At 43.4% G+C, this 24639-nt stretch overlaps 1 protein-coding gene and 1 long non-coding RNA gene across 6 annotated transcripts in view; one reads left to right on the top strand and one right to left on the bottom strand.

Annotated features, from left to right (window-relative positions):
- Positions 1-19832, bottom strand: part of PLCE1 (phospholipase C epsilon 1) — a 319271-nt gene extending 299439 nt beyond the window's left edge. For 4 of the 5 annotated variants that reach the window (XR_008292338.1, XM_053207694.1, XM_053207698.1 and 1 more), the window contains exon 1: positions 19694-19832. The gene's annotated coding sequence lies outside the window, so the exon portion shown is untranslated. The remainder of the gene's footprint in view (positions 1-19693) is intronic. The other variant, XM_053207696.1, reaches the window with a different exon arrangement.
- A 1428-nt stretch (positions 19833-21260) lies between these two features.
- The window catches only part of LOC128312697 (uncharacterized), an 86091-nt gene continuing 82712 nt past the window's right edge, over positions 21261-24639 (top strand). Inside the window, exon 1 of the long non-coding RNA XR_008292340.1 lies at positions 21261-21469. This is a non-coding gene — a long non-coding RNA (uncharacterized LOC128312697). The remainder of the gene's footprint in view (positions 21470-24639) is intronic.

Here is a 24639-nt window from a genome sequence, read left to right as displayed (position 1 = left end):
TCCCAAGCAGGCTCCAGGCTGTCAGTACAGAGCCTGATGTGGGGTTCAAACTCACAAACTGCGAGACCATGACCTGAGCCGAAACCAAGAGCTGGACACGTAACTGATTGAGCCACCCAGGTGCCCCATGAGGGCTTTAAAACAGGGTGGCTGGGAGTTAGTGCTGAACTGGTACAGACTGTCAGTTTGGGATGATGAAATAGTTCTGGTGATGGATGGTATCGATGGCTACACAACAATGGGACTGTACTTGATGCCACCGAAATGAACACTTAAAAATGGCTAAAATGGCCAATGTTGTGTTATGTATACTTTATCACAAAAAAGAAAAATAAAACCAGGGCAGAATGCTAACCTCTTAGCTGCCTTGCAGAGAAGTTTGTGATACTCCTTCCTGCTGAACTGCAAAGAGGTGAGATTTACTTTTTTTTTTTTTAATATTTATTCATTTTTGAGACAGACAGACAGAGCATGACCAGGGGAGGGGCAGAGAGAGAGGGAGACACAGAACCCAAAGCAGGTTCCAGGCTCTGAGGCATCAGCACAGAGCCCAACATGGGGCTTGAACTCACAGACCACGGGATCACAACCTAAGACGAAGTCGGATGCTTAACTGACTGAGCCACCCAGATGCCCCTACTTTTAAGGAATCCCTTGTGAAAGGGACCTACTGAGAGACAAATGGTAAAGAAATTTGGCCCCCAGGTGACCCTTCCTCAGCTCTGGATTAGCTGTGCACACTCCAAGGCCAGGTGACAGGGCCCATGCTCAGCAAGAGTTCTCGGCACATGTTAGCAAGCCCCATCCCCTTCCTGCCCACAGCTTGGGAGCTTCTGAAAGTATATCCCCTGAAGCTCCCCTTGGGAGCTTCTGAAAGTATATGTCCCTGACATACCCATGGGTGTCCATGGACATGGTAGAGAGGGAAGACGGGTGCTCAAGGGACCTTGGGGAAAGAGCCTGCTTCACGGTTTCAGCCAGCTCCACCCTGGGATTTTCAGCAAGTCACCCCACTTCCCTCAGATGTCACTTGGTCCGTTCCTTCTCACTTTTCAAATTTCAGCTCAAATAGCATCACCTCAGAAAGGCTTTGCAGGCTCTAAAGCAGCCCTTCACCCCTCCCACCCATCACTTTCTGTAATATTACACTGCTCTTTGTCTTGTGAGCATTTACCACCACTGGAGATTATACATATTACTTATTTGCACACTAGTTACTGGCTGGCATCCTGAAAGGACAATCAGAGCTTCTGGAGAGCTGTGGAAGTGCTGGTTTTGTCCACTGCCATGTTCCCAAGGCCTCGCTGGAGACATAGTAGGAACTCAATAAATATTTATAGGATAAATAAATGAATCAGCCTCCTTTGTTAAATTGTGTATAATCAGTTCCTTCTAGCTCCCAAGACAATTTATAGGGAAGGACAAAAGAGATCCGCTATGGCCAGGGTACTTTGTAAAAGGCAAGACTCCACACGCTAGGTGGGGTTATAGTGGGGATGGGAGCAGGGCAATTTGTGAAGCCTTGAGCACCTCAAGGAGCCTCCTCTGTGACCTTGACAGTAATGTGGCTCCTCCTTACTCCTGTTCTCTCTCTAAGCAGAGACTTGTCTGGAATCTAAAAGTGATGATGCTCCACCCTGCAAACCATCCAAACAGAATGCAACACAGTTATTTATTACAAGGCAAGTCTTCTCTGTGAGTTTTCTCACTAATGGGGCATTATTTCTCAAAGAACAAGATGTCACCTAGGACGTCAGGGATCTGTCAGGTGGGCAAACCTAGAAGAACCACAAAGATGCCCCCTGCCCCAGGGTATTTAGGTTCAACAAGCATAAACCGAGTGCCCAGTATATTCCAGGTCCTGAGCACAGCCTCAGGAACAAAGAGGTGACTGTAATTGTCATACTGGGGTGGGGAATACAGGTACTAAATTTTAAAAAATCAATGTTTTGTTTGGGGCACCTGGCTGGCTCAGTCGGTTGAGCATCTGATTTTGATTCAGGTCATGATCTCACAGTTTGTGAGTTTGAGCCCCGCATCAGGCTCTGTGCTGACAGCTCAGAGCCTGGAGCCTGCTTCAGATTCTGTGTCTCCCTCTCTCTCTGCCCCTCCCCAGCTTGTGCTTTATCTCTCTCTTTCTCTCTCTATTTCTCTCTCTCTCTCTCTCTCTCTCTCAAAACTGTATAAACATTAAAAAATATTTAAAAACCAATGTCAATAAGGTGAATCAGCATTGGAGGGGAGGTATGTGTGTGTCAGGGAAGGCTTTTTTGAATGATTGAGACCTAAACTGAATTTAAAGTACAGAGGAAAGGCAGGTGGGAAAGAGTGAGCAGCCCAAGGTAAGGCACAGAATGGGAAGACCACATGTTGTGCTTAGGGAGCTCCAAGTAGTGAAAGCATTGGGTATTCACTGCCAGGGTGGCCAGGGTATTAGGAGACAGGTGGTGGCCAGAGAGGAAAAGATGCTGAGGGATGTACCCAAAGAAGTGGGTAGGTACACTTTCCTGTAGGTAGCAGATCAGAGCTGTTTTTCAGACATATATCTGAAAGCCGTGTGGAGAAGAGCACACTCATTGGTCCAGCAGCCCCTAGGGTCAGTTTGGCTTGGCTAGGAGTAAAAAACAGGTGGAATGAAAAAGATCAACCAGTCTTCACTGTGTTGCAAGCAGAAAACCTGAGTTGGGAGGAGCTTGGCTTGAGGAACTGGAGAGATCCCAAGAAATTTCCCAGCCAGACTTGGGTCACATGCTAGAGGACATGGCTGCCTAGGTCTGTCTAGGTCATTGATTCAGGATCGCCTGTGGAGCCCTGCTCTTGGCAGTCTCGCCCTGGGACAGTGCAGCTTCCTGACACCCTGGCAGAGCCTCCCAGATGCTGAGTCAGTGCTGAACAGAGGGAAGAGGAGAAAGAAGAACCGGTATGGTTCTCAGTGGAACCTCCTCTGAGTCCTGAGTGAAGGCAGCAGAAATGAAGAGAAGGAAAATTATGGCCCTGGTGTTTCTGCATAAAATACTTATGCTCCAAATTTTCTCACTAGATGTGGTACGATTCAGAGCATCAAAGGCAGGTAAACCAGAGAAAGAGAGAGAGGCAGAGGGAGAGGGAGGAGAATGGCTGGGTTGGGATACAGCAGGTGTAGAAAAGTGTTCTTCTTCCTTCCTTTTTCCAGCTGTCCTTACACTGGAGCTGCCTCAGTCCCATGCACTCAAGAGAAAAGGGAATGATGAACCAGGGGGATATACTTTCAGAAGCTCCCAAGCGGGAATTCTAAACTTTGCATATTCATTTTGATAATATTTATAAAAAGAAAACCGTTCTCAAATTCAACCTACCCCCTGCCCAAATTAATCACTCCACCTTTGGCTTGGACCTGGGGACAGAGGTGCAAGTCCCCATCTCATTAGCACAGGCTCACCTTTTCCCTTTCTCCCCTCTACTTCCAGCTCCTCCTGCTCAAAGCACTGAGAAGGCACTCAGCAAGTGGCTGAGTCTGACAAATTCCCTGTCATAAGGTTAATAGCATATTCACAGTTGACCCCTGGGGGATGTGCTTCTCATCAACCCCGACAGATTGCAAAGCCCTGGCTTACTATTTACCACCATATCCTAGTATCTACTAGGCAGTCTCGTGCACAGAACAAACAGTAAATGTCTGTGGGATGGACAGGTGCAAAAGTTGGGAACACGGTATGTTCCATCAATAAGGGAATGATTAAATAAAACATAGTACATTCATACCCAGGAAAACAGATTTTTGTTTGTTTGCCTTTATGACTCAAATTTAGATAAATGTACCTGGAAAGAGTTTCAGAGCATACTATTTCACTTTAAAAAATAAAAATTAAATTAAAGAACAAAATATTCTATGAGGTCACTTATATAAAACAAAACAAAACCACACACACACACAAAGGTATATCTTTATGTGTATGCATATGTATGACTATATAAACACATTAGGAAAGTTTGTAAGAACACCCACTGAACTTGTAACAGTGATAACTTCTAAAAAAGAAAGTCAGGGGTTAATGTTAATGGGGACTTTAACTGTGTTTATACATTGTTTACAATTCTTTCCAATCAATAATGTATTACTTGCATAATTTAAAATAAAGCATAATCTACAAATCAAAGACATAATTTTTTAAATCTGAAATTATTTTATGTGATTTTCTTCATCCTGTAAAACTTTGCTTGAATGAGTTAAAGAGCCTGAGGAAGTCAGTAGACCTAGTTCCCACTTGGGCAAGGGTTTATTTATCCTGCTTATCTCTAGTTAGAGCCAACAACGCTAATGATTCTGAATAGCACAGGCCACTCCTTGGCCGTCCCATCCACTCCCACCCACGACTTCAACTATCACCTCTATGTGGATGACTCCCAAACGCCTCTTTCCAGACACAGCCTCTCTCCACAAGCTGCAGTCCTGACTTTCCAACTTCCTGTTGGGTAGAGCCAACACCCCATGTACAAAACCAGACTCCTGTCCTCCTCCTCTCCCTAATTCAATTCTTTTCCCTAACTCCCTCCTTCCTATTAACTGTCATCTTCTTTTTCCCAGGAACCAAGAAAGGAAGTTTCCCATTCATCTCTAGCCCTCTTTATCCATATATCGACCCAGTTAACTGTTACGTTCTAGTGATTTTTCAAAGAAATTCTTCCCAACTGTTAACTCCCTTCTGTTGTCACTGACACCACATCAGATCAGGTCCTTTTTCACCCATAACCTGGACTAGGGGAATAGCCTTCCAAATGGTCTCCTTGCTCCTGACAGCTTTGATCACCAGAGGAAAGAAACTTAAAAACAACAACAACAACAACAACAACAACAAATTAGTGTTAGATGCTTTTCCATATACCATCTCACATGGCTGCCTAGGTCATACAACAATCCCTAGTACAAGGTATTATTGTCCTAATTTTGGAGGTTTTAAAACTAAGGTTGAGAATTTGCAAGGTGATTTGCAAAAAGCCTCACAGCTATTAGTTGCTGGAATTTTGATCTGAACCCTTATCTGTTGATTCCAGAGCTCGTGGTTTTTCCACCACAGTTGGGAACTTCCATGGATCCTTACCTTCTAAAAGATAAAATACATACCTCTTAACCTGCCTTGAAGGCCTTCAACATTCTAGCTTCAAACCTAACTTTGTAACAGTATAGAGTACGCACCTGTCAAACACACTAATAATGTTTCACGTGCTTTATTTCATTTAATCCACCACAAATCTATGAGGTAGGTACGATGATTATGTTCATTTTATGGATTCAGAAACTGATGCAAAGTGAGATTAAAAATAGATTACTATGTTGGGGCGCCTGGGTGGCTCAGTCAGTTAGGTGTCTGACTTCGGCTCAGGTCATGATCTCACAGTTTTTGAGTTCGAGCCCCGCGTCAGGCTCTGTGTTGACAGCTCGGAGCCTGGAGCCTGCTTCGGATTCTATGTCTCCCTCTCTCTCTCTGCCCTACCCCTGCTTGCTCTCTGTCTCTCAAAAATCAATAAACATTAAAAAAAAAAAACAACTAAAGAAAATAGATTACTATGTAAATCAAAAATTATCTCAAAATAAAATTTAAAAAATAGCTCAATCAACATTACCCAGCTAGTAAAGCTGGATTTCAAACTGAGGTCTGTCTAGCTAAAGAAATTTTTAGGACGCAGAATAACAGGTAATTCAGTTCATGCAATCAATCAACATTTGTCACAGGCTCAGTACTATGCTGGGGCTGGAGACAGGAGAAGTGAGCACTGACAGTAGTAGCTGCTCCTATGGAGCATATGCTCTATTGGGAAAGGCAGATATTGAAATGGGAAGGGGAAGCCCGCAGTGCTAAGAGACCATGGACTCAGAAGGAGTAGCCTTGGAGAGCTGAGGGTATCGGTAAGTCAGTCACTGCAATAAGGAACATGGGAGAAATAGGTTTGGGAAAAGACTGAGCTCAATTTGAGACACAAGTTTTGGGAGGATGTCACACAGGCAGCTGGATATGCAGGTGTGGAGCTCAAGAAGAGCACAAAAAGATCTGGAACCATTGATGCAAAGGTGAAACACAACTCATGACAGTGGATTTAACCTAAGGAACCCCAGCATTTATGCAGGCAAACAAGGAAAGAGAGGCCTCAAAGGAGCCCCTGCCCACCTGGCTGACTAACACTCTCCTGTGAACAAACCTTCTGAGGACTGCTTCACCTTTTCCCAAGCAGGAACACCTTTCCCTTCTTTCTATCAAGCCACACCATGCCTCAGTTAAGCCCTCACCTTGTACCAGAAGACTCCAACTCAGAGCTTCCTCTCCAGAACTCAAGTCATGGAACAAATGGCCAGAGACTCCACCGTTTCTTTGTAAGGATACTGAAAATTTCAAGTATTTGTGCCCTATGTCTCCCTAACTGAACTGAAAGCTCTTTAATGACAAATCACTGGTTTCAAATTAGGAATACAGTTAATCCTCTTTACAGAACCAATCAATAGTAGTCAATTCCAAAAAAAAAAAAAAAGTGTAATAAAGCAGTAAATCAATAGCCGAGCATTTATGTAAACTAGTTACTCCAGAAGGACCGGAATGCCTTCCTCAATACAACAGCAACCAGCATCCTGAGCATGCTCTCAAGTTTTCCCCTGAGCCTCCACACTGAATAGAGCCAGTCACAAGGTGACCTCTTCTTGTGCATTTCTAGTCTGTTCCTTGGAATGTGCCACGTTCTCTAGGCTTAGCAGCCCTTGCTTCCAGAATCCTTCAAGTTGAAAAAAAAAAATGTCTTCCAAAGGGAAGAAATGAGGGTGAAAATGATTTGCTCAAGGAAACACCAAGTAGCAGCCCAAGAAGCATCTTTCCCATGAGTCAAGCCACAGTTTTAACCAAGCCCCTTTAACAAAATCTTGTCATATTTTATGGCTCATAAATGATTCCTCACTCATAAAGTTCACACTACCCTTCCATACATAAATAAATGTCCGAGCTATAGAGAAAGGGAGAGAGTTAGTAACTTCTTGTTTCACAAATCACAGAAACTGTCAGGTTCTCACCCGCATTATCACCTGGCTCAGGTAAGCCCAGGTTAGGCAGCAGCTTTGGGGGTATTGCTCATCCCATCGGCAAGCACAGTTGCTGACACACTGGAGTGACTCAACGTGACCTCTGTGTATATGAGTGATGAATGGATGAGAAAAGAAGTTTGGGAAAAAACAAAACTGTAGAAAAGAATGAGGAGGCAGGCAATGAAGGGTGACATGTAAGTAGCAAGAGTGAGAAGAGACAACCAACCACCCCCTACATCTGAGGCTCAGACTCTCCCCTACTTCTCCACAAAGACACCAACACAGTAGCAACATTTCGGGGTCAGTGTCTCAATCCTAAAGCTGTGAAATACACACTTAACAGTATTCACCATTTAGTAATTTTAAGTTTTGTAACTGCCTTCTTTCTTTCTCTTCATGTGCCTTAGGAACACTTTTTTTTTTTTTTTAACCTTTCAGCTAAATTAAGCCTTGACACCGAAATTGACAACTACTAGATTCTTAGGCAATGATGCAGCCCAAGCTTGTCCTTTGGGTTTGCCTCAGTGTTGCTTTAACATCCCATTGCTCCAGAAAAGATCTGTCTTTGGTGTCTGGTATCCTCAGGGATGGTGCCTAACCCTCTAATGGCAGAGTTCCCATTCTGCCTATCTTATGAGAGACACAAAGAAGCATAAGTGTCCCCAGTATTTAAAAAAAAAAAAAAAAAAAAGAGCATTGATCACATTTTCACAACACAGGAAGAGCCCCAGTTAACCCATCTCTGATATGCACTTTATCCTACTTACTTTGCCACACAAACAGCATCTCTAGCTCCTCACCATATTGGAGGCTGCCCCTGTCACTCTCAGGAAAGCACAGGGTGGTCTCCTGGAATCCAGTCTATGCATACACAGGAGCAGCAGCTAATTTTAACAGCAGCCTTTGATGACCATGGCTAAAATCTAGCTAAAAAGAATTCCAAAGTACAATCCAAATGGGTTCTAGATTAACCTCTATCTTAGAGACATAATTCATTAATACAATGATAATAAATTGCCACAACAAGACTGCAAGCATGGTTTAATGGTATTTGTTAATGTAAGGTAACAGCAGTAGGTCAAATGTGAAAAAAGCATTAAATCACCTCAAAGATTACCCTTTTGGCATGTGACATAATGCAACTTCCTTTTATTTCTTTTTTAAAATATGTGACTACAAAATTACTTTCTCAAAGTGATTTAAGCTTTTTAAAAACAAAAGACAATGTTATATTTCTTAGTGAATATGAAAAGCGTTTCCATTAAAATCGGAATTAAATTAAAAGGTCTATGATCCTTATTCTTAGTTAATAATACTCTGGAATTTCTGATTCACAAGAGAAATAATCATTACTCGTGGATAATACAATTCTCCACCTAGAAAGCTCAAGAGAATCAGCTAAAAGATTAAGATGATTAAATAAAAAACATTTTTTAAAAATAAGAGAAATATAATATGAAGGTTACTACAAAACTTAACTGAGAGACATTTGAGTAAACGAGTAAATTAAGAAACATACTGAAAGGATAAAGAAGATGTGGTATATGTATACAATGGAATATTACTCAGCCATAAAGAAGAATGAAACATGGTCATCCAACATGGATGGACCTAGAGGGCCTTATGCTAAGTTAGATAAGTCAGACAGAGAGACAAGTACTATATGATTTCACTTGTACATGGAATCTAAAAAACAAAACAAATAAACAAACAAACAGACCCTTAAATACAGACAACAAACTGGAGGTGGGGGGACAGATGGGTGAATTAGATAAAGGTGATTAAAAAGTATAAACCTCCTGATACACAATAAACAAGTCTTAGGGATGAAAACTACAGCATAGGGAAGATAGTCAATAATACTGTAATAACGTTTATGGTGACAGATGGTGATGACACATTGTAATGAGCATTGAGTAATGTACAGAATTGTCAAATCAATATATTGCACAATTAAAACTAATATAACATTGTATATAAATTATACTTCAGTGATAAATTTTTTTTAGAAAAGAAAAATAAACATACCAGAATGTAAAGACTAATTACTATAAAGACATTCATTCTTCTTGAATTAATATATAGATTTATTTCAATCCCAGTCAGAATCTCAGTGGATTTTTGAGATTTGACAAAATGTCTCAAAATTTGATTTGCCATAAAAAGCAAAAAATAGTAATAATAAAGAAAATTTGAATAGCTATAATGAGAGAAAACTTTCTTTATGCGATACTAATATATATTATAAGGCTAACATAAATAAAACAGTGAGGTACTCAAGCATTTGAAGATAGATTATCTTATGCCTGAAACTAACTTTAGAATATATAAAATGAGATTAGAAGTTGCCTAGGATTATCCAATGTATGTATTATTCAGGGAAATTATATAAGGAATATAAATATATATGAGGAATAAATATATTATTAAGGAAAATTAAGTATTTAGAAAACAGGTTAGATCTTCAGCTAATAATATGTACAAAAAAAACTTATTCCAAATGAAAATTTGAATGTAAAATGCCCCTGAAAAGCTAGGGGCACCTGGGTGGCTCAGTCACTTAAGCTCTGACTTCCACTCAGGTCATGATCTCACAGCTCATGGGTTCAGCCCGAATCAGGCTCTGTGCTGACAACTCAGAGCCTGGAGCCTGCTTCGGATTCTGTGTCTCCTTCTCTTCTGCCCCTCCCCTGCTCACACTCTGTCTCTCTTTCCTTCAAAAATAAATAAACACTAAAAAAAATTTTTTTTAAAGCCTGAAAAGCTAAAAAATATAATCATAGAAAATAGATAAAGACTACAAATTTAAAGGCCATGGAAGTAATTATCAGGAAGGACTAGATCTGCCTGGTCATATGGAAATTAAAATTTTCTATATGTTAAAAAACATGCTAAACATTTCAAAAATATGATATTTCATTAATATATATAGTAACCCATAGTAGGGGTAAACATAATCTGCTTAATTATGCTTAACAAAGTTAGGTGAAAACTTATAAAACATGAAAACATGATCTCAATTTGGGAAAAAAAAAAAAACAGGAAAAAAAACCCTAGAAAGCCATGAACCAAATGTTAGTAATTACTCTAGACAATAGAATTGTGGTTGATTTTTGAACTTTTTCTTCATCATACTTCTATTTCCCAAAATAAACATATACTTTTGCAATCAAAAAATGCTAACTTTGAGCCCCGCGTCAGGCTCTGTGCTGACAGCTTGGAGCCTGAAGCCTGCTTCGGATTCTGTGTCTCCCTCTCTCTCTGACCCTCCCCCACTCACACTCTGTCTCTCTCTCTCTCAAAAATAAAATAAACATTTAAAAAATTAAAAAAAAAAAGAAAAATGCTAGTTGAGAGAAACAGCAGCAAGTGACAAAGACAGGAAAATACTTACAAAAATATAGGATGCAGGAATGTTATATTCTTAATTCATGAAGAAGTCTCAAGTTAAAAAAAGATAAATGGACAAAAATGACAATTAAACAACCAAAAAAGCACAATGATGTGTTATATATTTATCAATATGTATATTTATTTCTAGTAAGCAAAGAAATGCACAAACTATGAAACACCAAGTCTAGTATCTTTCACTGACATCCACTGGAAAGACAACTCTAGTATATCAGAAGTAGAAGCACAAATTGGTACAACGTTTTTGGAGAGCATTTTGGCAGTACGTATCAGGGGTCTCTAAGAAAATTCTACACTTTGATTTGTGGTATTTCCACTTCCAGGGACTCTGTGCTAAAGACAGAATGAGAGATCTAGGCAATGGAGAGGTATTTAAATAGAAAAAAAATCAGGGATCAAACAGCGAAATTTCCAGCAGTAGGGGAATGGATAAGCCCTCCATGGGACCACATGATAGAATGAGACCCAACCACTGAAATCAAAGTTTGGAAACACCAAATGATGTGGAAACATCTTTTGTTGTTGTTGTTGTTGTTAATTTTATTTGTTTATTTTGAGAGAGACAGATAAAGTGTGAGAAGGGGAGGGGCAGAGAGAGACAGACAGAGAGAGGGAGAGAATCCCAAGCAGGTTCCATGCTGTCACCTCTGAGCCTGATGTAGGACTTGAACTCATGAAGCCATGAGAAATGACCTGAGCCGAAATCAAGGGTCAGATTCTCAACTGACTAAGCCACCCAGCCGCCTCTAATGTGCAAACATCTTAATGATGGACTGTTAGGCAAAGAACCCAGGATTCAAAATTGAGTATTACATATCTACAGTATGGTCTTAATTCTGTTTGAAACAAAGGTCTCAGTTTTGCCACTCCCCAGCTAGGTGGCTTTGATCAAATCCTTGAGTCTCTCAAGGAGATCAGTTCTTTCAACTTTAAAAGTAAGAGGGAGACAATTGGACCCCTCCTTTCTAGCCCTCAATTTTCACTGTTGGATGACATAGCACATAATAAAAAAGTAATAAACAAGTCATAAATGGGTATATAACGTCTGCATTAACAATTAAAAATTTTTAAAAATAATAAGTAAAAGAATTGTAGTTGTTAAAATTGTTTGGATTAAAGATTCTTTTTTTTTTTAATTAGTATATCCTAAATAGGTGACATATTTTAGATCTGTGCTAAGATAGTGATAATTCATTAGAACTATACGGTGTGGCTAGAAATAAGCACACTCTTATCCTCTGTAACTAATTTGATCTGGGCTTGCCTGCCTGAGTTGGGAACACACTTCACCTGTTGTCAGCCATCCCATGACTTGGCATTGGTGAGGCCCCGCCCATTCTCAGTCAGCAAGGGGGTGGTCATGGGAGAACCTGCAAGGCCGTCTGACTGCTATGTTGCATAGTGGATGATGGTCACTTTTTTGGAGTTCTTTTTGTAAATTTCTTTAGCTTCTGTGTATATTAGCTCAAGAAATTCTTACCTTCCTCTGTTAGGTTCAAATAATAATTGAGCATATTTCTTTCACAACCGCCTGGAGCTTTACCAATCCCTCCCACTATGAATTGTAAAACCATGCCGGAGGCACGATGAAAGAAAAACCTCAAACACAGTAAACCAGGCTGAGTTAGGGACTATTGAGCCTGCTGAGTGGCAAAGAAGTGAATCTGAATCTGCTTAGACCCCAGCAGTTAACAAAACTGCAGACAGACTGAGGTTTGTGCTTTGCCCTATCATCCAAATTCATTCTGCCTTGGGGCGGGGAGGGGTGGGGGGAGGAACACATTTCATGCCAAAAGTTTTTAACTTCGGTGAATTTTAACCACCTCTCTGAAATTGACAAACCAGACTGCCAAAGAGGGCTTCAATTCTCCCAGGCAGACAAACCATAGGTGAAAATATGTTCATCAATGAAATCTGAGTTCCTGTTATTAATAATAACAAATGAATTGAAACTTCTTTAGAAATGACAGTAACTTGAACCAAATCCAGTGATATCCAAATTAAACTCTGTTATATGATATTTTAATCCCAGATGTGTATAGTATATACTCAGTCACATGTGTTTTTCCCAGTGATTTTTTTCCATTCCCTGGATTTTCCATAGTCAGTGATATTATATAGTTTAAACCTAAAATGAAGTCATCAAAACAGAGTCTCTTCTTGCTTCTGCCTCTTCCTTAATTCTGAATATTGCAGCCCTACTGTTTTATTATTATAATGCAGTTGTTCTTATAAGGCATTAAAAACATATAAATGATCATTGCGTTTTGTTGTATCTCTGGACTTATAAGGACTCATAATCAGCCCCTCTTAAGGGAGACTTACCAGTACTTTTATAAATGGATCACATTTTCTTGGGGCCACCAGAGCAGATCACGCCACAGAGTGTGCAGCAATGCCACCACTAAGTAGATAATGGCACTGACCAGCACTGTGTGACCAATAACCCTGTCAAGCTCAGCCACCCCGTTTATGTTTACATTTTGTTAAGTCCTAAGGGTAGAGAGGAAAGGATTCAACAGTGTTCAGTCTGTATTATGGACCAAATGCCTTGGAGAAGAAAAAGGGAGGAGACTGGAGTTTCATTTTGCTCCTCTCATCCCAGCCCTTACATCTGGCAGGCAAGGGAGGAAAGAAGAAATGTCTTGCAAATCCTAAAAGTAGCAGAGACCCTGCTTCCTGGCAGAGGGCAGTGAGGCCTCAGAGACCTTGAGGAGGCGAGGCTGCTGTAGAGGCAGCCTCAAGTTACTGCACCTGAAGTCACCTGCGGTCAGGGACAATGGAAAGCTCAGTGGTAACCAGGCAGAGAGAGGAGGAACAGCAGACCTCCAGCTGCAGCCCCGTAGGAGAGCAGAACCCTGTGAAGACACAAGGCTAGCTTCTTCTTCTATTGTGTCATTGGGAGACTTAAAAATGATCCTGAGAGCTAGTGTTTGTTGAATTTTTATTGTGAATCGGGCACTGTTCTAAGCCCTTTACATGAATCATCTCATTTATTATGTAGATTCTATTGCCCCTCCCATTACATACATGAGGAAGTTTAGGTCCCAATAGACGAAGGTTATGCAGATTGTATATAAGTAGTAGAGTTGGGATGTAAACAGATCTAAGCAACATGTATCCAAATCCCAAATTTGTAAAATGCAATTAGAGAAAATAGAGTTATATATCTTGCACATCCAAGTCTCTGGGCTAAAGGTCTTCTTCAGAGTGCCTTAACATGCAGGTTGGTTCCTCTCAAACTTCTCTGCCTCTCTAGCAATAGAACTGCCCTTCCAGGACAAATCTAAAGCAGAACTTCAATATATAAATAAAATTAATAAGAGCAAGGCTGCAGGGCAGAAGCAGGGTGAAGGGCTGAGGTCTTCTCCTACCATATCCTTCACCTGGCGGAGGCCCCAAACACTCCTGGAACATAGTTTGAAAACCACTGGTTTCAACCAATACCACTCTGAATTATGTGCTTGAGAGACAAAAGCAGCACAGCTAGAAAACCAACAATAGCCAGCTAAACCAAAGGAAAAAGGCAAAAATAACCCTCCCCCTGGCCCCAAGAGTCACAGTGGTACCTCACTATCCCCTGACACTAACCATCTCAAGTTTGAGCATTTGAGGGGCCAGAAGAAGGTGGAATTCAGGGTTGGAGCAGAGAGTCAGGAATGAGGCAAATCCAATAAACAGGCAGAGGTGGGAAGCAGAGCCAACAGGACTCCTGGGCCAGCGGTCTGTGGTGAGTGAGCGAGGCTGCTGTAAGAACAGAGGTGGGAACGAGAGGGAGGCCTGCACAAGAACTGCTCCCAGAGTCGGCGTCCTCCGGCTATGAGACGGGAATGGCAAAAACTCACCGAGCACTTCAGCACCAGGCTTTTGGGGCAATGGGGGGACTACACTGCCCTCCTTCTCACTGATTCAAATACCATCTTTTCCTTCCATACAGTAACATACTATTCAGGGGCTGATACTGTCAGACTAAGCAGACAGAAATGCCTGCTTCAGGGAGTAGTGCGGGTAACACTTAAGAGCGTCAGACTGCTTGGCATCACACTCTAGCTCTGCCACTACTAACTATGTAACCTCGGGAAAGTTACTGAACCTCTCGGTGCCTCAGTTTCCTCGTCTCTGATCTGCAGAACACAAAACCACCTATCTCAGAAGGCGGCTGTGAGGATGACAGGTTAATACACGTAAAGTACTCAGAACAGTACCCAGCAAGGTTTGCACTAGGTACTGGCTGTTACCGTTCCCTTACTAGGAGAGCTTTTGTTTCTGCACCCAACCACTTTCTGGTTTCTCTTCCATGCCAAATTAGTTTCTTATTGTTGCTGTGATAAATTGCCACAGTTTCTGTGGCTTTAACAACACAAATTTGTTATCTTACAGTTTTGAAGGTCAGAAGTCTAAAATGGGTTGGTAGGGCTGCATTCCTTCTGGAGGCTCTAGGGAAGAATCCATTTTCTTGCCTTTTCCAGCTTCTAAGAGGCCTGCATTCCTTGGCTCATAACCTCTACCTCCTACTAGAGACTCTGATCCTCTTGCCTCCCTTTTATAAGGACCCTCTTGATCAGACTAGGCCCACCCAGATAATTTCCTCATCTTAAAATCTTTAATTGCATCTGCTCAGTCCCTTTTGTCGTGTAAAGTAACATATTTATAGGTTCTGGGGATTAAGACTTGGACACCTTTAGGCGACTATTGGAATTATTCATCCTACGACACATGCCTCTCCAAAGTCTAAAACTGCACACTGGCAAGGCTAAGGTAGACCCAGAGGGCAAGAACAATAATATTAGTAGCTAACTTTTTGAGCACTATGTACCTGGCACTATGCAAAGTGCTTTAAGTGCTTTAAGATCTTACTCAACCCTGTACAATTACTACCCTACAGAAAGGATAATTTCTTGTCTAAGGTTGTACAGCTAGTAGGTGGTAAAGCCTATGTAAACCAGGTAAGTTTGATTCTAGCGTCCTTGTATTTCACCAATAGAATACCTTTTCCCTACACCTTAAGCTATTATAACTTAGGGGGAGGGGAAAAGGGTTGCACCATGACAATCAGGGGCCTCAGAGACTGTGCCATAAAAGGCAAAATGCTCCCTGGATACAGACAGACAGGGGTCCTGCAGAGCCCATACTAAAAGATCCACACAAATAGTGAAGCACTCAGAACATTTTACTATACTCAAAGGAGAAACCTTGGGATTAATTAAGAATTTCTTCAAGTATACCCAGGAAGGGACCACTTAGTCTTGCCACCACTTGGGGAGGGAAAGTGAAAAGCCCATTGCCGACCCTGGGCCAGGTCTGCAGTTCTAGTCAACCTCCAAAAGGAAGATAGGAACTCACAGTCTCCTGTGAAGAGACTTCCAACTGAGTCACACGGATCCAGATCCTCTGAAAGCATACCAGGAAGTCTCAGAACCCCTGTAGGCCACCAGAGTGGCCCCACCAGTCAGTATACACCAGGACCAAACCATCCCCCCTGCCTTCTACCCCATAACAGTTATGAGTATATAACCTGCCACGTGCCACTGGTTTCAACAAGGGCCCAGTAATTTTACCAATACCACAATGAATGGCCTCTTTTTCTATCAGTTCTTACACGGTGAATGGCTCAAATTTTCTATCAGTTCCTACATGGTGAATGGCTCAAAATCAACTATGATGGGCACAAGGTGGAAAGGGGAAAGGCAAACAACTGCTAAGCACACGTGGTTTAACTAACCATTCATAGCATCTCAACCTCAACTGCTAAACTATTTAGCCACAGCCCTACCTGAAACTTTCTAATCAGCTGAGTTATAGCTATCTGGCTTCACCCAGCCAAAAAAAGTGGCCATTTGTTTGTTTTGAGTGACGAGACCAGAGGCTGATGCAGAATAGCACAGTGGTCAAGGGAATGGACTCTGAAGCCAGCCTGCTCTGACTGCCTCCTGGCTATGGCACTTTCTTGCTATGACCCATGAAAGTTACTTAACCTTTTAGGTCCCGGGTTTCCCCATCTTTAAGATGCACGTGATAATGGAGGTCCATACTCCTTTATCCAAATCAGAAGATTTTTGGCTTTCATAATGGTAAGACAGTACCGTGTGCCATATATTACATAACACTGTTGGTAGGATCCACAGCAAACATGTCCATTCTTTCTGAAATAAGAATGTATGAACAGTTCTCACCAGGTGAGAAAAATAAAGACTACCTCATGTCAAGTCAGACCAAATTTTGTAGCCAAACTTATGAAAACCAGTTTTCAGAGCTTGTTTTGATTTTAGAATTGCAGGTAAGGGATAACACGTCTCTGGCACTTGCTGCCTAAAGTTCGAATGAAATGAGTTAATAGATGTAGAGTACTTAGAACACTACCTGGAATGCCGTGAGCTCTGCAAAAGTGTTACCAACAACAACTGCTACCATGATTTGCATCTAAATAGATTTGCTAGAGCATTATAAACAGGAACATTTTAATTTATGACTAAATTTGGTTCAGAAATCAATACCTTGGCGATGAACAGGCATGAACCCTTTAGAACAATATTCCAGGACAGGATTTCTGAAACAATGGAAATGTCCTGTATCTTAATTGTCTGATAGAGCAGCAACTAGCCACGTGTAAGTACTGAGCTGTTGAAATGTGGCTCATTAATTTCATTTAATTCTAACTAATCTGAATTTAAAGCCAAGAGCCATATGTGGCTATAGAGGGCTAGGATCCAACCTGGCCCGCTTGAAAACCTATTTAAGCCATAACACAGATGAAATATAGCTTTAGTAAACGTAAGCCTGAGTCCTGCACCCTGAGAGCAGAGAAGACCACATGATGCTGAAGAGAGTCTTCTCTTCCTTTCTAGGCCTTGTGCTTGGCCCATGGCAAAGTACATCTTTGACATCATCTTTACCCTCCCCACTTCTCCATCTCCAACTCCCTTTTTGGGGATCCCACATAACTGGTCCACATGCTTCTCTAAGCCCCATCATACCTCCCAGGCCTTCTACCACAGTGCCATGCTCCCTATCACCTGCCTTCCCTCTCTCCAACCAAATTTCCACTTGCTCAATGCCAAGATGTCAACCAAATGTGAGCAGGAAAGCAACTTGATCAAACAAGCCGCTATTACTTTCTCTAACAGCTTCCCTATGTTTCCTTCTAAATCCAGAAGCTCTTAATTGTTGTGTTCCCCAGGAATCCCCCTCTCCTCCCACCCACCCCCAGCAGAGGTAGCCCAGCGAGAGAGAGAGGAGTCTGGGCTGAAGCAGCTGTTGTCCTCTGTAGGCTGCCTGCCAGCCAGGTGTGTGGCAGTTGGGGACTGCCAACACACACACACGCAGAGCGGGCTCGCTCTGTGCAAATATCTCCTCCTGCCCAAGCATGAGAAACATTCCCTGCTCTCTGCTCTAAAAAAAACATCATGCACAATTCTTTCCAATTATCCTTTATTCATTTAGAAATTTGTAAGTAACAAATTGCACATTAAATTCATTTTTTTTCTAAGTACACAACAAAAACCCAGAAGAGACTGTGACTAAGAACAGTTGCAAATAAAAAAGAAAACCAACCACCTTCACTGGAATCTAGCTTCACCACAACCCACTTGAGCATGGAATTTTTAATGACACAGGTCAACCTTGGAGCACATCCAAGGAGCTTATGTTACTAGAAGGACTGGAAGAACGTCCCTACAGCTCAGTCTCACCTCTTACTTGGTCCCAAGGCATGGACCAAAGATAATTACTATGCATGGCTCCTAGGTATAAAGAAAATTTCCTCTGTCGGCCTGTAAATGGAGGACACATAAATGGTAAATATTATGTTTTTCAATATATCCTTTCATTTATACTATCTTCTCCAAAGTAAAGATTTGAATCAAAGAACAAAAGTCTTAACATTTAATAGCAGCCCACAATTATTTCACAGGGCCTTCTAGTCGCAAGCACTGTGCTAAGAAAGCCACCATTAATGCCTTCAGTAGGAAAAATGAGACGTGCACATAAATAACTCTGGAAGAAAAGAAAGGTCGGGAAGGTAAAATGCTGCAGGAATCCCAGCAGCGGCAGGTTGACTATTTAGGGCTGGGGTTGGCTGGGGTTACCTGGGATGGCCTCACGCAGCAACAAAACTCAGTCTGAAGGATGGTTAGGATTTAGAATGGTGAAAAGGGGCAGGAAGGGCATTTGGGAAGAGGAAAGGACATTCTAGCTGACAGCATCATCAGGCATTCTTCAGAAAGTATTCGTGAAGACATGACTGCATACATCATCCAGAGATAGTTCAACTCCCCTTCTCCCGCAGGGACACACTGTGGGACAGTATCTATGGGGTCACCTTCACCAACCACCCAAGAAAGGTTTTCAAAAATTCTCCCTAGTGGGTCCAGCATTCTTGGCCTCCCCTGTGGCCATTCTGCGGTCGAGGCCCCACCCTATTCTACCAGGGGTGCCGACAAGAAACACAAGGAAAAGTGCCTAATCTTGCAAGGATCTAAAAGATCTACCAGTAAATTCTGCATAAATGCAACTACAATTATGAACAGCATGCAAATAAAACTTTCCGATGAAGTGAATCTCCCGTAACATCTCTTCAGGGAGCTAGTGAAAATGATGCTGATAAATCTTTAAACGATGAATCTTTCTTACACGGAACAATTGGTTGAGTCGGTTGAACCCACTGTCTCATGGATTAAACACCAGGCAAGGATTAAAAAAAAAAAAAAACCATACAATTTATACTGCGCATTTGTTATTAGCCACAACGGCGGGCTTCTGGCTCTATGTTACTCATTATCGCAGCACTAGAGAACATTTTAAAAGACGTGGCCATCCCAGTTACCAGTTAAAGTGAGCCCAGGTCCAACATGGGATTTTCTAGGACTTGATGTAGCTCAGTCTCTCCAGGAACTATCTCGTGGGCACCTTCCTTGAAATCCTGTTGCTAGGTGCCGCCTCAAAGAGAACTTATGTTTTCCCTCCTTGGGCTGGCCGCCTCCACAAGCATACAGAAAACGCGGCGGAGACCGAGGCAAACGTGTGAGGGCAGCGAAGTCGGCGCTCAGGGTGCCCTCGGGCCGGAGTGGCCCGCGCGCCCTCGGAGCCCGGCCTCGGGTCGCCCGGGTGGGGGCGGGGCCCGGGCCCCCGCGCCAGGTACGGACCTACGCGGCCGCCCTCGCGGATCCGCGGGGGTCGCACAGAAAGCGCCCACCTCTCCCCGGCGCCAACCTCGGGAACCGAGCCACACGGTCGCCTCCTCACCTCTGCTCTTCGGGCCAGTCGCGCCGCACCGAGTCCCCAAGTGCAGCGTCCCCTCTGGGACGCGCCTGTCTCTAGCGGCGTCGGGTGTCCCCGCTACCGTGTGTCAGCGGCGGAGCGGGTGCCAGCGGCGCGCCACAGCCACAGGCAAGTGCCCGGGAGGCAGAGCCCGGGGCGCGCCGCCCGCCCTCCCGCCCGCCGCGCTCTAGCGTGTGCGCCCCCGCGGGCGCCGCTCCCTCGCTCCGCGCCCCTGGGCTCTGCGCGCTGCCGGGACGGCACGGCGGCGCGGGCGGCAGCGGGGGCCCCCGCCCTGGGCCGGCCTTTCCCAGAACTCGCCCGCCCCGGGTGAGAGGCCGCGAGCGCCGCCGCGGGCCCCCGGGCGGCCGGGGGAGCGGCCTGAGGCGGGGCCCGCCCCCGGCAAGGGCCGCACGGAGCAGGCGGGGGCGAGGGGCGGACCCGGCCGCCACCCCCTCCCGGGAGGCCCGCCGCGAGACCCCCGCTCGGCCTCGGGCCCCGCGGGCTGGCGGCAGCCCGGGGCCCAGGCGGGGGCGGGCGAGAGCGCTGCCGGGCCGCCCGGCTGTGGGGAGGCGGGAACTCTGGGCATCCCAGGCCGCGGGAACTTTAGCCCACACCTTCTCCCCGGGGAGCTGCCCTGTTTGACACTTCTGGAAACTGAGGCTCGTGGCGGATAGGTCGCTTGACCCAGGTTACTCTGGTAAATGGAAGCACCAAGGGTCGAACCCCTTCAGTCATTAATTTAACAGGTTTTACTGAGCACCATACCGGGCCTGGCGCTGTGCCAAGCTCTGGAAATACTCCTTTTACTGGTAATAGTGGCCATTCAGGTCCGTGGACTCCAAATCCAGTGCCCTGTCATTGCTGAAGGGAACATGCGGATGTTCAACCCCTGCCAGAAACTGCAGGGTCTGCACAAATCCTTCCATGGGTGCTGGGTGGTTATTAGACCCACTTGACAAGAGAGCCAGGAACCTGGAGAAAAATCAAATTATCATTCCCCTCCCCCGCCCTTTTCCCCTCGTCTTTACCAATTTTGATGGACTAATGACCAATTCCATAGGTCTGACACCTGGTACATTCAATCTGGACTAATTCCTGAGGCCCATAACCCCTCTCATCTGTTCTCTTCCTGGACTAATCATCCCTCTTACCACAGTCATTTTATTTTCCCTCTTCTACAACTTTAATCTATGCAGAAACCTTCAGAGGCTCCCTACTGCCTTCCAAACTAACTCCACATACTGTAGGAACCCACCTCAACCTGCTTTATATGGACCACCCAATGTAAGGTCTCTTCACTCCAACTCTGTACCAGTGTTCAGGCTGATCCTCTACCTGGAAGGTCACCATCTCCTCCCACACACTTTCCTCCTCCTCAAGAGAGTTCGACCCTCTCAGGTTGCTCTTAAAAGTGACCTCCCCTCCTTTGAGCCTCCAGGGCACAGGAGAAATTGGAGCAAGAATGCATAGGAGGACACCAAAGAATTCTGCCTATAAAGAATCTGCCAGCCTGACCCTTAACTGTTTTTGCTGTTTTCTCACCACTAGGATTTTAATGAAAATCAACATGACTGCCTCCCTTAAGAGCTGGTTTTGGAAAGGTCTCTGCAGAGGACACTGAGGAAACTCTTTGTTCATTAAGAGCTCGAGATTTCAGCACTAGAGCAATAGGGAATGGTCATTTCCTGCAATCCCTGAGTCCATGCTGGACAGGTGAATGGAGGAGCCAGGAAAAAGGAACCATCGCTGACAATAAACAAGGTAGGCTATCTATTTATTATACTGTTTTCCATTATGGTTTTAGAATTCACTTAATGAATCTAGTAATGTCAAACATTATCAGTCACCTGGAGCCCCCCAAGACTTGTTTTAAAACAAAAAAAGGCACATGGGAATTACATTGCTACAAACTTGTGGATGCACAAGCAGTTAACATTGAATCCTCCAAATGAGTCATCACACCGTTAGTAACCAAAGCAAACCTAGGTCTATTGGACAGGAAAGTTACCTAAGTGTGATAATCGACATCATCCCATGCCTTGGAAAAGAGCACCTTCCCCAAATCTTTGCAGAGAGAGCACATCCAAATCAATGTCCTTTGCTCGCCCCCTTGCTCCCTCTCTAAATGAGACTGGAGGGAGCCATGTCCCTGAGGCTGCCTCACCGCATTGGAATGTCTGAGCTAACAGTGCTTCCAGAGGGTTCGTTGCTCCTCTGAACAGCACTGCCCAGACTTTCTGGAGATTTTAATTCACTTCCCAACCTCGCCAACAGTTGCACACAAGGTGCCTTTTTTACACCCTGCTCTCTGTTCAGTGAAACATGCAGACCATCTCAGGGGAACAATGGCTCCATTCAAGACTTTTTCAAAAGTGCAGCATATAACCTCCATGCTGTGGGTTGCTGCCAGCCATTATCTGGAGGAAGAAAGACTGTCAGATAAAGTGGGAGAATTGGGGGAGCACTGGATAGTTTCCATGGAAAATTCAGCTTCAATAAATTAAGTTATGCATCTTTGTATACAAGACAATTTGGCGGAGTTAAAAACAACAAAAACAAAAGCCCCAAGAAATAATGCTGTGGAAACTATTTAAATATAGTGTGTCTCTGTCTGAAATTTCAGAAGAAAGCCCACATCTTTTTTGAACCTGTTACATAATGGTCTTCATTTGATGGAAATTGATTTAAATAAGTTATAAATGATGGGACTAGGGAATTTAAATCATTTTAAGAAATGGAGTCATCTCCCTATTTTCTTCCTCTCCTATCCTGTTAATTTTTTAGATGGGGGTAGTCTCTGAGTTCATGGTTGTTGCTGCCAACGGGAGGCCCCACACTCCCTACTGCACATATTACAGAAAGAAGATTGGCCCTTTGCCACACTCAACAAGACAGCCATCAGTTAACCCCTTTATAAACAGGCTCTGAGGTTGGGAACTGAGTAGTCCGCACAGGCATCACTGACAAATGTACTGATCTTTGTTAAACAGTAGCTAATTGCCAAGCAGAGGTGTCTGCCAACAGACCTCTGGGTAGTCTTGAAAACCAAGGAAGAACTAAAGGAACAAGCCAGCCCTCAGTTTACGAAGGCCATCTTCTCCTCTTTGAAGTCACTACATCAGATTGTTCTGGGTTTACCAGCTGTCTGCAAATAGGCTAGTAGGTTGAGACAGTGGGGAGAGAGTAAAAACCAAGCTTTTTAGAGTTCTCTCATACGTGAGGGTGAAGTACCAAGGCAGTTTGAGGTTGGTGAACAACCAGTTTGTTAAAGTAGTAGGTAGCTATACTTCTCTGAGGTGGTTAGGAGTGAGGGTGCAGGACATCTGGTCGGAAGAGTGAGAGAAGCAGGGAGAGACAATCCTAGACATTATCTCTCAACATAGCCAGTATTAGGGGCACAGACTCTGATATGAGACCAGTTGAGTTGAAATTCCCAATCTACTTACTTCCTTGGCATGAGCCCTTGGGCAAGTTACTTGCCTCTCTGTGCCCCATTCTCCTCTTCTGTAAACTCTACCTACCCCTTCAGGGGTGTTATGAGGATTAAATGAGTTAATCTACGTGAAACACTTAGAACATATAAGGAGGGGTTCCAGCTGACAGTCCCAGCGAGCATTCCAGCAATGGTCCCAGTGAGGATCCCAGCTGGTAACCAGCATTAACCCTGGACATTTGAGTGAGTGAGTGAGTGAGTGTGCGTGCCTTCAGGGGATTCTAGGCCCTATAACCTTTAGGCTCTACCAAGTAGAGCTGACAAATGCTATCCTCACCAATTCCTGTCCAAATTGCAGGTGTGTGGGGGAAAATAATTGTTTTTAGTCTTTTAAGCCACAAGTTTTGGAATAATTTGCTGTATAGCTTTAGTAACGAAAAATAGGTGTGGATGTTGGGAAGTAGGTAGAGTTTTTAGAAGCCTAGTGAGAGGTTTTTACTGCTTGCTTCTATGTTCTCAATGAAATGGCAAACAATGTCCTCAGGTGAGAGTAAAGATATGGTAGGAAGTGAAAAAAGTTTGAGAGAGAAGGTATGAAATACTCATTTGGGAAAGTGGGAGAGCAAATGTAATAATGAAATATAATGTCAGGTATTAAGTGTTCAATCGTGGTCATAAATGTAAAGTGAGCCCAGTCATTGTGATGGTACATTATATTTCAGACAGGATTAGCCACATGGATACATGAGAAGAAAAAATATATCTCCTGAAAAAGAAAAGGTAAAATTATGATTACCTGCAGAAAAATGTGATTATGGGTCTAAATAATACCAATCAACTACAAAATATGTAGAATTAATGTCAACCTACTAGAGTCACTGGATATAAGACAAATATTCAAAAATCAACAGCTTTTCTATATAACACTAATGTCTGCTTAAAGATATATTGGGATAATCTCATTCATCATATCAACAAAAGCATTAAAATATGGAAATTAGGGGGCACCTGGGCGGCTCAGTCGGTTAAGCATCAGACTCATGATTTCGACTCATGTCATGATCTCACGGTTCATGAGTTCTTGCAGTGCAGAGTCTGTTTGGGATTCTCTCTCTCTCTTTCTCTGTCTCTCTCTGCCCCTCCCTGGCTCTATATCTCAAAATAAATAAATAAATTTTTAAAAATATGGAAATTAGGGATAATCATGATAATATACATACACATATATACTGTGCACACACACATGTCTAATTATTTTTGGAGAAATTAGAGAGATTTGCATAAATAGGAAGAGACATACTATTTATTTATGGGAGGCTTAAAGATTAAAAGTGTCAATTTTGGGGTGCCTGGGTGGTTCAGTCAGTTAACTGTCTGACTCTTGATTTTTGGGTCAGGTCATGATCTCTCAGTTTGTGAGATCGAGCCCTTTGTTGCACTCCACACCGATAGCACAGAGCCTGATTGGGATTCTCTCTCTTTCCCTCTCTCCTTGCCC

This window comes from Acinonyx jubatus, chromosome D2, assembly GCF_027475565.1.
Source record: "Acinonyx jubatus isolate Ajub_Pintada_27869175 chromosome D2, VMU_Ajub_asm_v1.0, whole genome shotgun sequence".
Classification (NCBI taxonomy): domain Eukaryota; kingdom Metazoa; phylum Chordata; class Mammalia; order Carnivora; family Felidae; genus Acinonyx; species Acinonyx jubatus.
This window is presented reverse-complemented; position numbering and strand designations above follow the sequence as displayed.